General features: G+C 34.6%; 1 pseudogene; it reads right to left on the bottom strand.

Annotated features, from left to right (window-relative positions):
• Window positions 1–4,134: 4,134 nt before the first annotated feature.
• Window positions 4,135–5,081, bottom strand: LOC138391425 (mitochondrial carrier homolog 2 pseudogene; annotated as a pseudogene).
• Window positions 5,082–7,976: the final 2,895 nt, after the last annotated feature.

Here is a 7,976-nt window from a genome sequence, read left to right as displayed (position 1 = left end):
AGGCTGCAGTGAGCTATGATTATGCCACTGTACTCCAACTCTGAGCAACACAGAGTAAGACCTTGTCTCAAAATTTTTTAAAAATTGGATTTTTGAGTGGTTTCAAAGTCATCTAAAAATGTTTTGGCACTGAATTCTTACTACTTTCCAATTCATTTACAAAATTTACTTTGGTTCCCTGTGGAAAAAAATTATTTAAAAAATTGATTATTATATACTGTGCAGCCGTATTTCCCAGATTTTAGTGTCAGTTGGTATTTCTTGTCCCAGACTAAGCACTAAATTTATAAAATTTCTCAGTGTAACTATTCTGCAATTGATTATACATAGAATAGCCATAGTTTACCAGGAATTTTTTTTTCTTTTTGAGACAGAGTCTCACTCGGTTGCAGTGAGCTATGAAGACACCACTGTGCTCTGTTGCCCCTGCTAGAGTGCAGTGGTGTCATCATAGCTCACTGCAACCTTAAACTCCCAGGCTCAAGCATTCCTCCTGCCTCAGCCTCCTAAGTAGCTGGGACTACAAGTGTGTGGCACCACGCCTGGCTAATTTTTTTCTGTTTTTAGTTGTCTGGCTAATTTCTGTTTATTTTTTTAGTAGAGACAGGATCTCACTCTTGCTCAGGATGGTCTCTAACTCCTGAGCTCAAGCGACAAGGACACTTTTGATTACATGTAGAACCCACCCAAGGTACTCCAGGATAATCTCCCCATCTCAAGATCCTTAATTTAACCACCTCTACAAAGTCCTTTTGGCCTGTATGGTAACATTTATAAATCCTGTGGATTAGATTGTAAACATCTTTGAGGAACCATTATTTAGTCTCCCAAATCATATGGTAACATAATTCAAGAAATAATGATCCCTGGGTGATTTATTTGCATATTAAAGTTTAAAAAGCACTATAACAGATGTGTTACCATTTTTAAACTACATTCGTAGAGGGTTATTCCCATTTATGAAACTGAAGAAAGGGCAGATCCTTAGCTTTTTGAAAGCTTTATTTTTCAAATATTATTTCTTAGTTATAAAATATATGTAAATATAAGCTTTTCCCACTAGCGTTTTCAGTTGCCTGGTTTTAACTCATGATGGGACAGTATACCTATCCCACAATTTGTATAGGCTTGCCACATAATGCTAGACTACTAAATTGGTTAAAGTCTCACCTTCTGGCAAATCAATGATTGCATCCAGGTTTCATCTTATGGGTAGTCAATAAGGTAAATCCAAAAGATGTATATTGCCTTTTACTCCTTTTCATGTCATTACTGTGATCACCCTTTCTGGTAATTCATTTGCAAACATAAATATATTTGCTCACACACATAGAAAATTTATTTTTGTTGTTTTTTGTGTCACTTTATGTTTTAATGCTTTGGCCACAGTTAGTACAACACAGGCTATTAATATAGTCTACTTTTAAAATTACTCATTCCAAGAACAAACAAATATTAACAATTCAAAATTTGCTCTGCTTTGAGAAATGCTTTCTACTCTGGGAGTACTTGGAAACTCAGTTTGATCCCAAGTAAGTTATTAAAAGGATAAAATATGGAATTAAAAGCTCAGATAACCTAATTTAGGGTTTTGTTTTTATTTATTTTTAGGATAGAGGCTTAACATTTCAAATGCAATTGTTATAGACCTTTATTACTAGAGGAAACCTTATAGATCATCCCACCAATATCTTTGATAATAAATCTCCACACTTTTTCAAGTGTGCATGTAATTTTTTTGCCAATCCTTTCTTGGTTTTACGTAAAAAACATCTTTTATTGAATTGCATTTTTTTCCCCAGAAAAATGTATTTTTAGCTTCCATCTTGGGATATATAACTTAAAACATATTTATATAATGTTTTATTATTTAAGAAACATTTTTGTTTTTTTAGAGATGGGGTTTTGCTCTGTTGCCCAGGCTGGAGGTCAATGGTGTGATCATAGCTCATTGCAGCCTCGAGCTTCTGGCCTCAAGCTATCCTCCTGCCTCAGACTCACAAAGTGCTAGGATTACAAGCATGAGCCACCGGCCACGCCAGGAAATACTTTACATCATTTTATTTGATCCTACTAGCAACTTGTAAGGTGGACTGATAGGCTGGCTCATCTGCTTTTCTTTCCATCCCTTCATCCATCTAGTGCCTAACACATATTTACTTCTTGTTGAATAAATATTTCCAATAAGATTTAGAATAAATTCTGCTTTTCAAATGATCAGATAAAAATGCCATTTGGTCATGCATAGGATGATGTTTCTGAGCATTTTTTGTTATAAAATAAATACATAATAGTCTTTTGGTTTTTATCTTTACTTTTTTATTGTGGTAAAATAGCTATATGTAAAATTTGCTATTTTAACCACTTGTAAATGTACAATTAAGTGCGAATAATTATATTCATAAATACATGCTACAAGGAAGCCAAAATTAATAAAAATTAAAAAAAAATTATATTCATAATATTATGTAACCATCACCACTGTACCTTTTTTTTTTTTCCCACAGCTCATTGAGCATCAGAACATCACCACTATTTCTAAAACTTTTCGTTACCCCAAACAGAAAATCTGTACCCATTAAACAGTAACTCCCTTTTTTCCCCTCCCCTGAGCTCCTGGAAATCTCTCATCTACTTTTTATTTCTATGAATTTCAGCTCCAACTAAATAAATAAAAGATAAAAATTAATTCTACCCAAGGTCCCAGCTCCAAAAAAAATTGTATTTCTATGAATTTGCCTACTATTGTAGATATTTCATAGAAGTGAAATCATTTCTTTGAGACACGGTCTCACTATGTTGCCCAGGCTGGCCTCTAACTTCTAGCCTCAAACAATTCTCCCACCTCAACCTCCTGAGTAGCTGGGACTAATTTTAAAACTAATGAATTATTTATTTCTAGAATTTTCCATTCAATATTTTTGCAGATAACAGAAATCATGAAAATCAAAAACCTCACATAAGGGGGGACTGCCATACATTTTGTTGACCCATTCATGTGTTGATGGACAGTTGGGTTATTTCTAATAGTGTTTTAATTGTTTATAAATTTATTTAAGTAACAACTTTTTTTCCTGAACCTTTTATGGACCTTTATTGTTTATCTAGTTTGGGGCAATTGATTTGTCTTTGGTATATTTTTAAGCTGTTCTACCAGCTTAAATTTTAACCCTAATAGGTTTATTTTCATTTCATAGATTAGCTATTCTTATTTTCTCTCTCATTACTGTATTTTCTTGTTAATAATGTTGTTACTAAAATGTTTGCAACTAGTGATAAAATTACAGTATAATGTGGTAGAAAAAACATAGGACTGGGCTGGTGAGGTGGCTCATGCCTGTAATCCCAGCTACTCAGAGGCAGGGGAGGATTGCATGAGGCCAGGAGTTCGAGACAGTTTGGGCAACATAGTGAGACCTCGTGTCAAAAAAAAAAAAAAATCCTAAATCAGCAAAGAACGTAGGACTACAGTTAGAAGACAAACATATTAATTCAAGTTGAGACATTAATAAGCCATATCAATTTTGGCACCTTTATTTTATCATGTCTTTACCTTATTTATAAAACAAGATAGGACTAATGATTGCTTAATTCATTGCTCTAAATTTTGTGGTTTCTGCTTTTGTAGAGGCTTTATTAAATATTCATTTTAAATGATCAATACTGGAAACAGAAAAGAGTGACATTTTTACATTTTTATTTTTAAATCTGTAATGCTAGGATCCCCACTGCAATATATTGCATTTCAGTTTTGAGACTTGATGTTGAATTGTTCTATTGGTTTTAAAAAAAACATTGAATTGCAGAAGCGAGTCTGGCTGTTCATAATATGTATTTTTAGTTAACATCAGTGCCTAAATTTACTGTTACTGTTAAAATTTACAGAACATTTTGCTCCCTGAGAACTGATTTTGGCATAAAATATGTTGACAAGATTTCATGTTTTTTTGACCACAATATATTCCTTTGCTTGTTTTCAGTTTTAGTTCACCATTGACATCTGCCTCTTTATGTTTCAACTATCCATTTGACTCCCATTATGTGTAGTAACATGTGAGGGTTTTTTTCCCCATTTTCCCAAGATTAAATGTTTATTAAAAAAGCACATCACACTTTATAGAAATCAACATTCTCTCCCATAATTCTCTGCATCTGGGACTATAGTAATGTCACTGTCCCTGCCCCACATCTTCAAATTAACATTTTCAGGTCACAACAGTAAGTCTTCCCAAAGGGGACCTTCTGGAAATACAGGTTTCCTCAGCTTGTATTTCCCTCTTTTTGTAACATGCACCAGTAGTCTATCCAAGAAGTATATATTGGGGGATAAGGAGGAGATCCACCAGCAGGTCTGGAGTTGTTGACAGCCATAAGATTAGATACAAGCACAAAGGTGTAGGTCAATATACTGGCAAAAAATCTCATGACAGCTTGGGTATAACTTCATTTCATTCATGATGGAAACTCCGTTGTCCAGTGCACAGGTATTGACAACATAGGTCAGTGAATTAACAGAGCCACAAAAAAATGTCACCTAGGAAGCAAGGAACAAGACCCATGAAAAAATCCTAGGATGCCCTCTTCCCAATAGATGGTTACTATGGAGTCACAAAATCCACAGTACCTGGATTCTCTGCCAATGAATTGTATTATATCATAGATCTCAAGAGAGATCATGTGGAAGGGATATGTGATAAGGGTAGCAGCAGACCCAGCGATCATCTCTCCAGTTTTCTCCTTGATAACTTAGTCAAAAGAAGATGAGACTTCTTTCTGTACATTTCCAGATCCTAACTGCTCACACTTGTCACACTCCTGGTAATGCTGTAAAACTTTGCCATGGACCACAGTTCCAAGGACTCCTGAACACAGTCTTGGAGTTAAGCCTGTGAACAACCCAGGCCTCCAATCGATGCTGGCAATGTGTTGAACATAACAAAAGAGACCAGGAAGCTGACATACATGTTGCCCCAAAATACTTTGTCCTGTTTTTGGAGGAAGAGCCTCATATCCCACATGAACGTCTGGGACAGGATGGTGAGACCAGAGCCCAGGAGCACCTGGCTGGCCAAGTCTGCCATGATGGCACCCCCAGATGGAAGACAGCTACCAAATGTGCCAGTCATTGTGTGAGTTTTTAAACAGCATTACTCTGATAGCAATTTCATGTGTAGCTTATTTCATGAGGGTATAAAGGTTGGGCTTACCCAAAAGAGCTTGAGAATTCATGGAAATTATGTCCTACCTATTAATACTTTCAAAAAAAATTAATACAAGATAAAGGACAAAAGCCTTTTCGTCCTTTGTCTTTGATAGAAGACAAAGGAAAGAGAATTTGTATCAAGAGGTCATGTAAACCAAGGCAAAGAAAAACATAATGGGTTGATTGTCATTAGGATTCTTTAAGAAAAATATTTCAATTATATATAATAAATATATATGTTTCAGTTATACATATATAATCGTTTCTCTTTTTTTAAAAAAAAGAAACAATTGGTTACATAACTCTCTTGGTCTAATGATATGAAGTATATGAAGTATCCCAGTTCCTCAAGAGAAAAAATGTTTTCTGGTCTTTTTTTAAAATTACTTTTTGTTTTTACTAATATTTGCATAAGATTTAAATTTAAAAGGCACAAGATTTAAAATTCAATGAAAAGTAAGTCTTCTTTTGTCTCCTGTCCCTTACTCAGTTTCTTTTTAGAAGACAACCATTATCAGCTTCTAATATGACCTTTCAAAGATATTCCAGGTATTTAAAATATATTTTTTTCTTTAACACCCAAATTTTAAATAATACACACATTCTTTTGAATTTACTGCTTTGACCAACAGTGCACCATAGAAGTAATACCATTGACTTATGAGACTAGGTCATAAAAGACTATGCACCTTCTGTCTTACTGGAACACTCACTTTTTTACCCCCACATTCACTACTTCTGTTCTATAGAACACTCACTCTTGAAGCCCTAAGCCACCATGTAAGAAGTCTGACTACTGTAAGGCCACCAGGTTTTGCACCTTGTTTCTACCAGTACATGTAGAATTTTCTCAGTTAAAAAGTTGCATTCCATCGAATGAATATACTATTATTTAATCACTTTTATTGATGAATATTTAGGTCAATACAATTTTTTATGAGGATGCAGGGTTTTGATCAGAATGTATATGCATTTAAAAATTTGGTAAAGTTGCCAAATTATCCTCCAGGGAGGCTAACAGTTTACACCTCCACCAATGATATTGAAAAGTAGCTGTTTTTCCACACTCTTGACAACACACTGTTTTATCTTTTTTGACAATTTGATAAGTTTTTAAAAATGATATCTCATAATGTCATTTTACATTTTTCTTGGCTGCATCAGACTATCTCAGCTCGATGCCATTAAATATTTGAATCATAATGAACTTATCTGATTCTATGCATACCAATTTCCCAGGTACTTTGGTTACACCCAGATCAATTAAAATGTCTGGTGTCTTTGGAATAGTTCTCATTGTAAATTCATATGTTGTCATTGTGATTTTTATATATTCTTGTGAGATTTGTTAGTTAATATCCCTTCATGTAATTAAATTTGCAACACTCATATTTCTGAGCCTCCAAGTTCAGGTTGCTGAACTTTGTATAAATTCATGAAGATAAATGTCATTATGGTAGTTTAAAACAAATTCTTTGACATTCCTCCCATCAGAAGGTGAGGTGTATTATGTCCCCTTCTCTTGAATTTACTGCTTTAACCAATAGTGCACCGTAGAAGTAATACTGTTGACTTATGAGACTAGGTCATAAAAGACTATGCACCTTCTGTCTTACTCACTAGAACACTCACTTTTTACCCCCACTTTCACTACTTGTGTTCTATAGAACACTCACTCTTGAAGCCCTAAGCCACCACCTAAGAAGTCTGACTACTGTAAAGCCACCATGCTGGAAATGTTATGTGTAGGCATTACAGTTGACAGCCCTAGGTGAGCTCTCAGTCAATAGCCAGCATCGACTGCCAGCTTGGCAACACAATCAAATACCTTGAAAAATATTTACAAATTAGTCATTTTTCCACTCATTTTTTTCAATATAAATAAAAAAAGTGTAATATAAGTCATCTTGGACATCTAGCCCAATTGAGCCTTCAGATATTTTATCCCCAACTGCTATCTGATTGCAACTTCTGAGACCTGCAAGTGAGAACCACCTAGCTGAACCCAGTCAACCTACAGAGCTGTGAAATATAGTAAAATGGTTTTTCTTCTAGCCACTAAGTTTTGAGGGAGTTTCTTTTGCAGGAATAGATAACTGAAACAGCCACCTGAGAACTTCTCTGGGTGGGTTGTCAGATCTTCCCAAATTGTGTCTTTAGCTGTTTTCTTAGAATTTCAGATCCTCCTGTCCAGTGTGTTGTAGCTTTTTCTGTTCATCTTCACTCCCACTGACACCATTCTTTTCTGTACTCTCATTATCTCCCATTGCCCAACTATTTCCAGCCTTCAATCTCTCTTCTTCAATCCATACTGCACTTATCTGAAGGAATGTTTGTGTATTAAATTTTCTTAAAACACAATTTTCATATTTATTTCTAATTCAATATTTTTGCCAATAGATGGAACAAATAATTGCAATTCCATCTTCCAGTACAGCCTAGATCTAATCTTGAACTTTTGCCCATAGGCTTTATACTTTACAGAGTCATGAAATCATTTGCATATATTTCCAGAGATAAGAAATTTCAGAATTTTATGTGACAATTTAAAAGGATATTTTAAAAATTAATAATTTTATGTGTGAAGGACCTGGGTTTATTTTGCATACATATTTTGATTCGCTGTCTTTGTGTAAATAACTGTATGGTATTGTACTATTATTTAGGTATATGGAGGTCATTAACTTGACTCTCAGATCTTGCAGGATTACTAGAAACCACATGTACTACAGGGGTACCAGATAAGTCATTTACAGAGCACTCTTTCATAAGG

This window comes from Eulemur rufifrons, chromosome 9, assembly GCF_041146395.1.
Source record: "Eulemur rufifrons isolate Redbay chromosome 9, OSU_ERuf_1, whole genome shotgun sequence".
Taxonomy (NCBI): Eukaryota; Metazoa; Chordata; class Mammalia; order Primates; family Lemuridae; genus Eulemur; species Eulemur rufifrons.
This window is presented reverse-complemented; position numbering and strand designations above follow the sequence as displayed.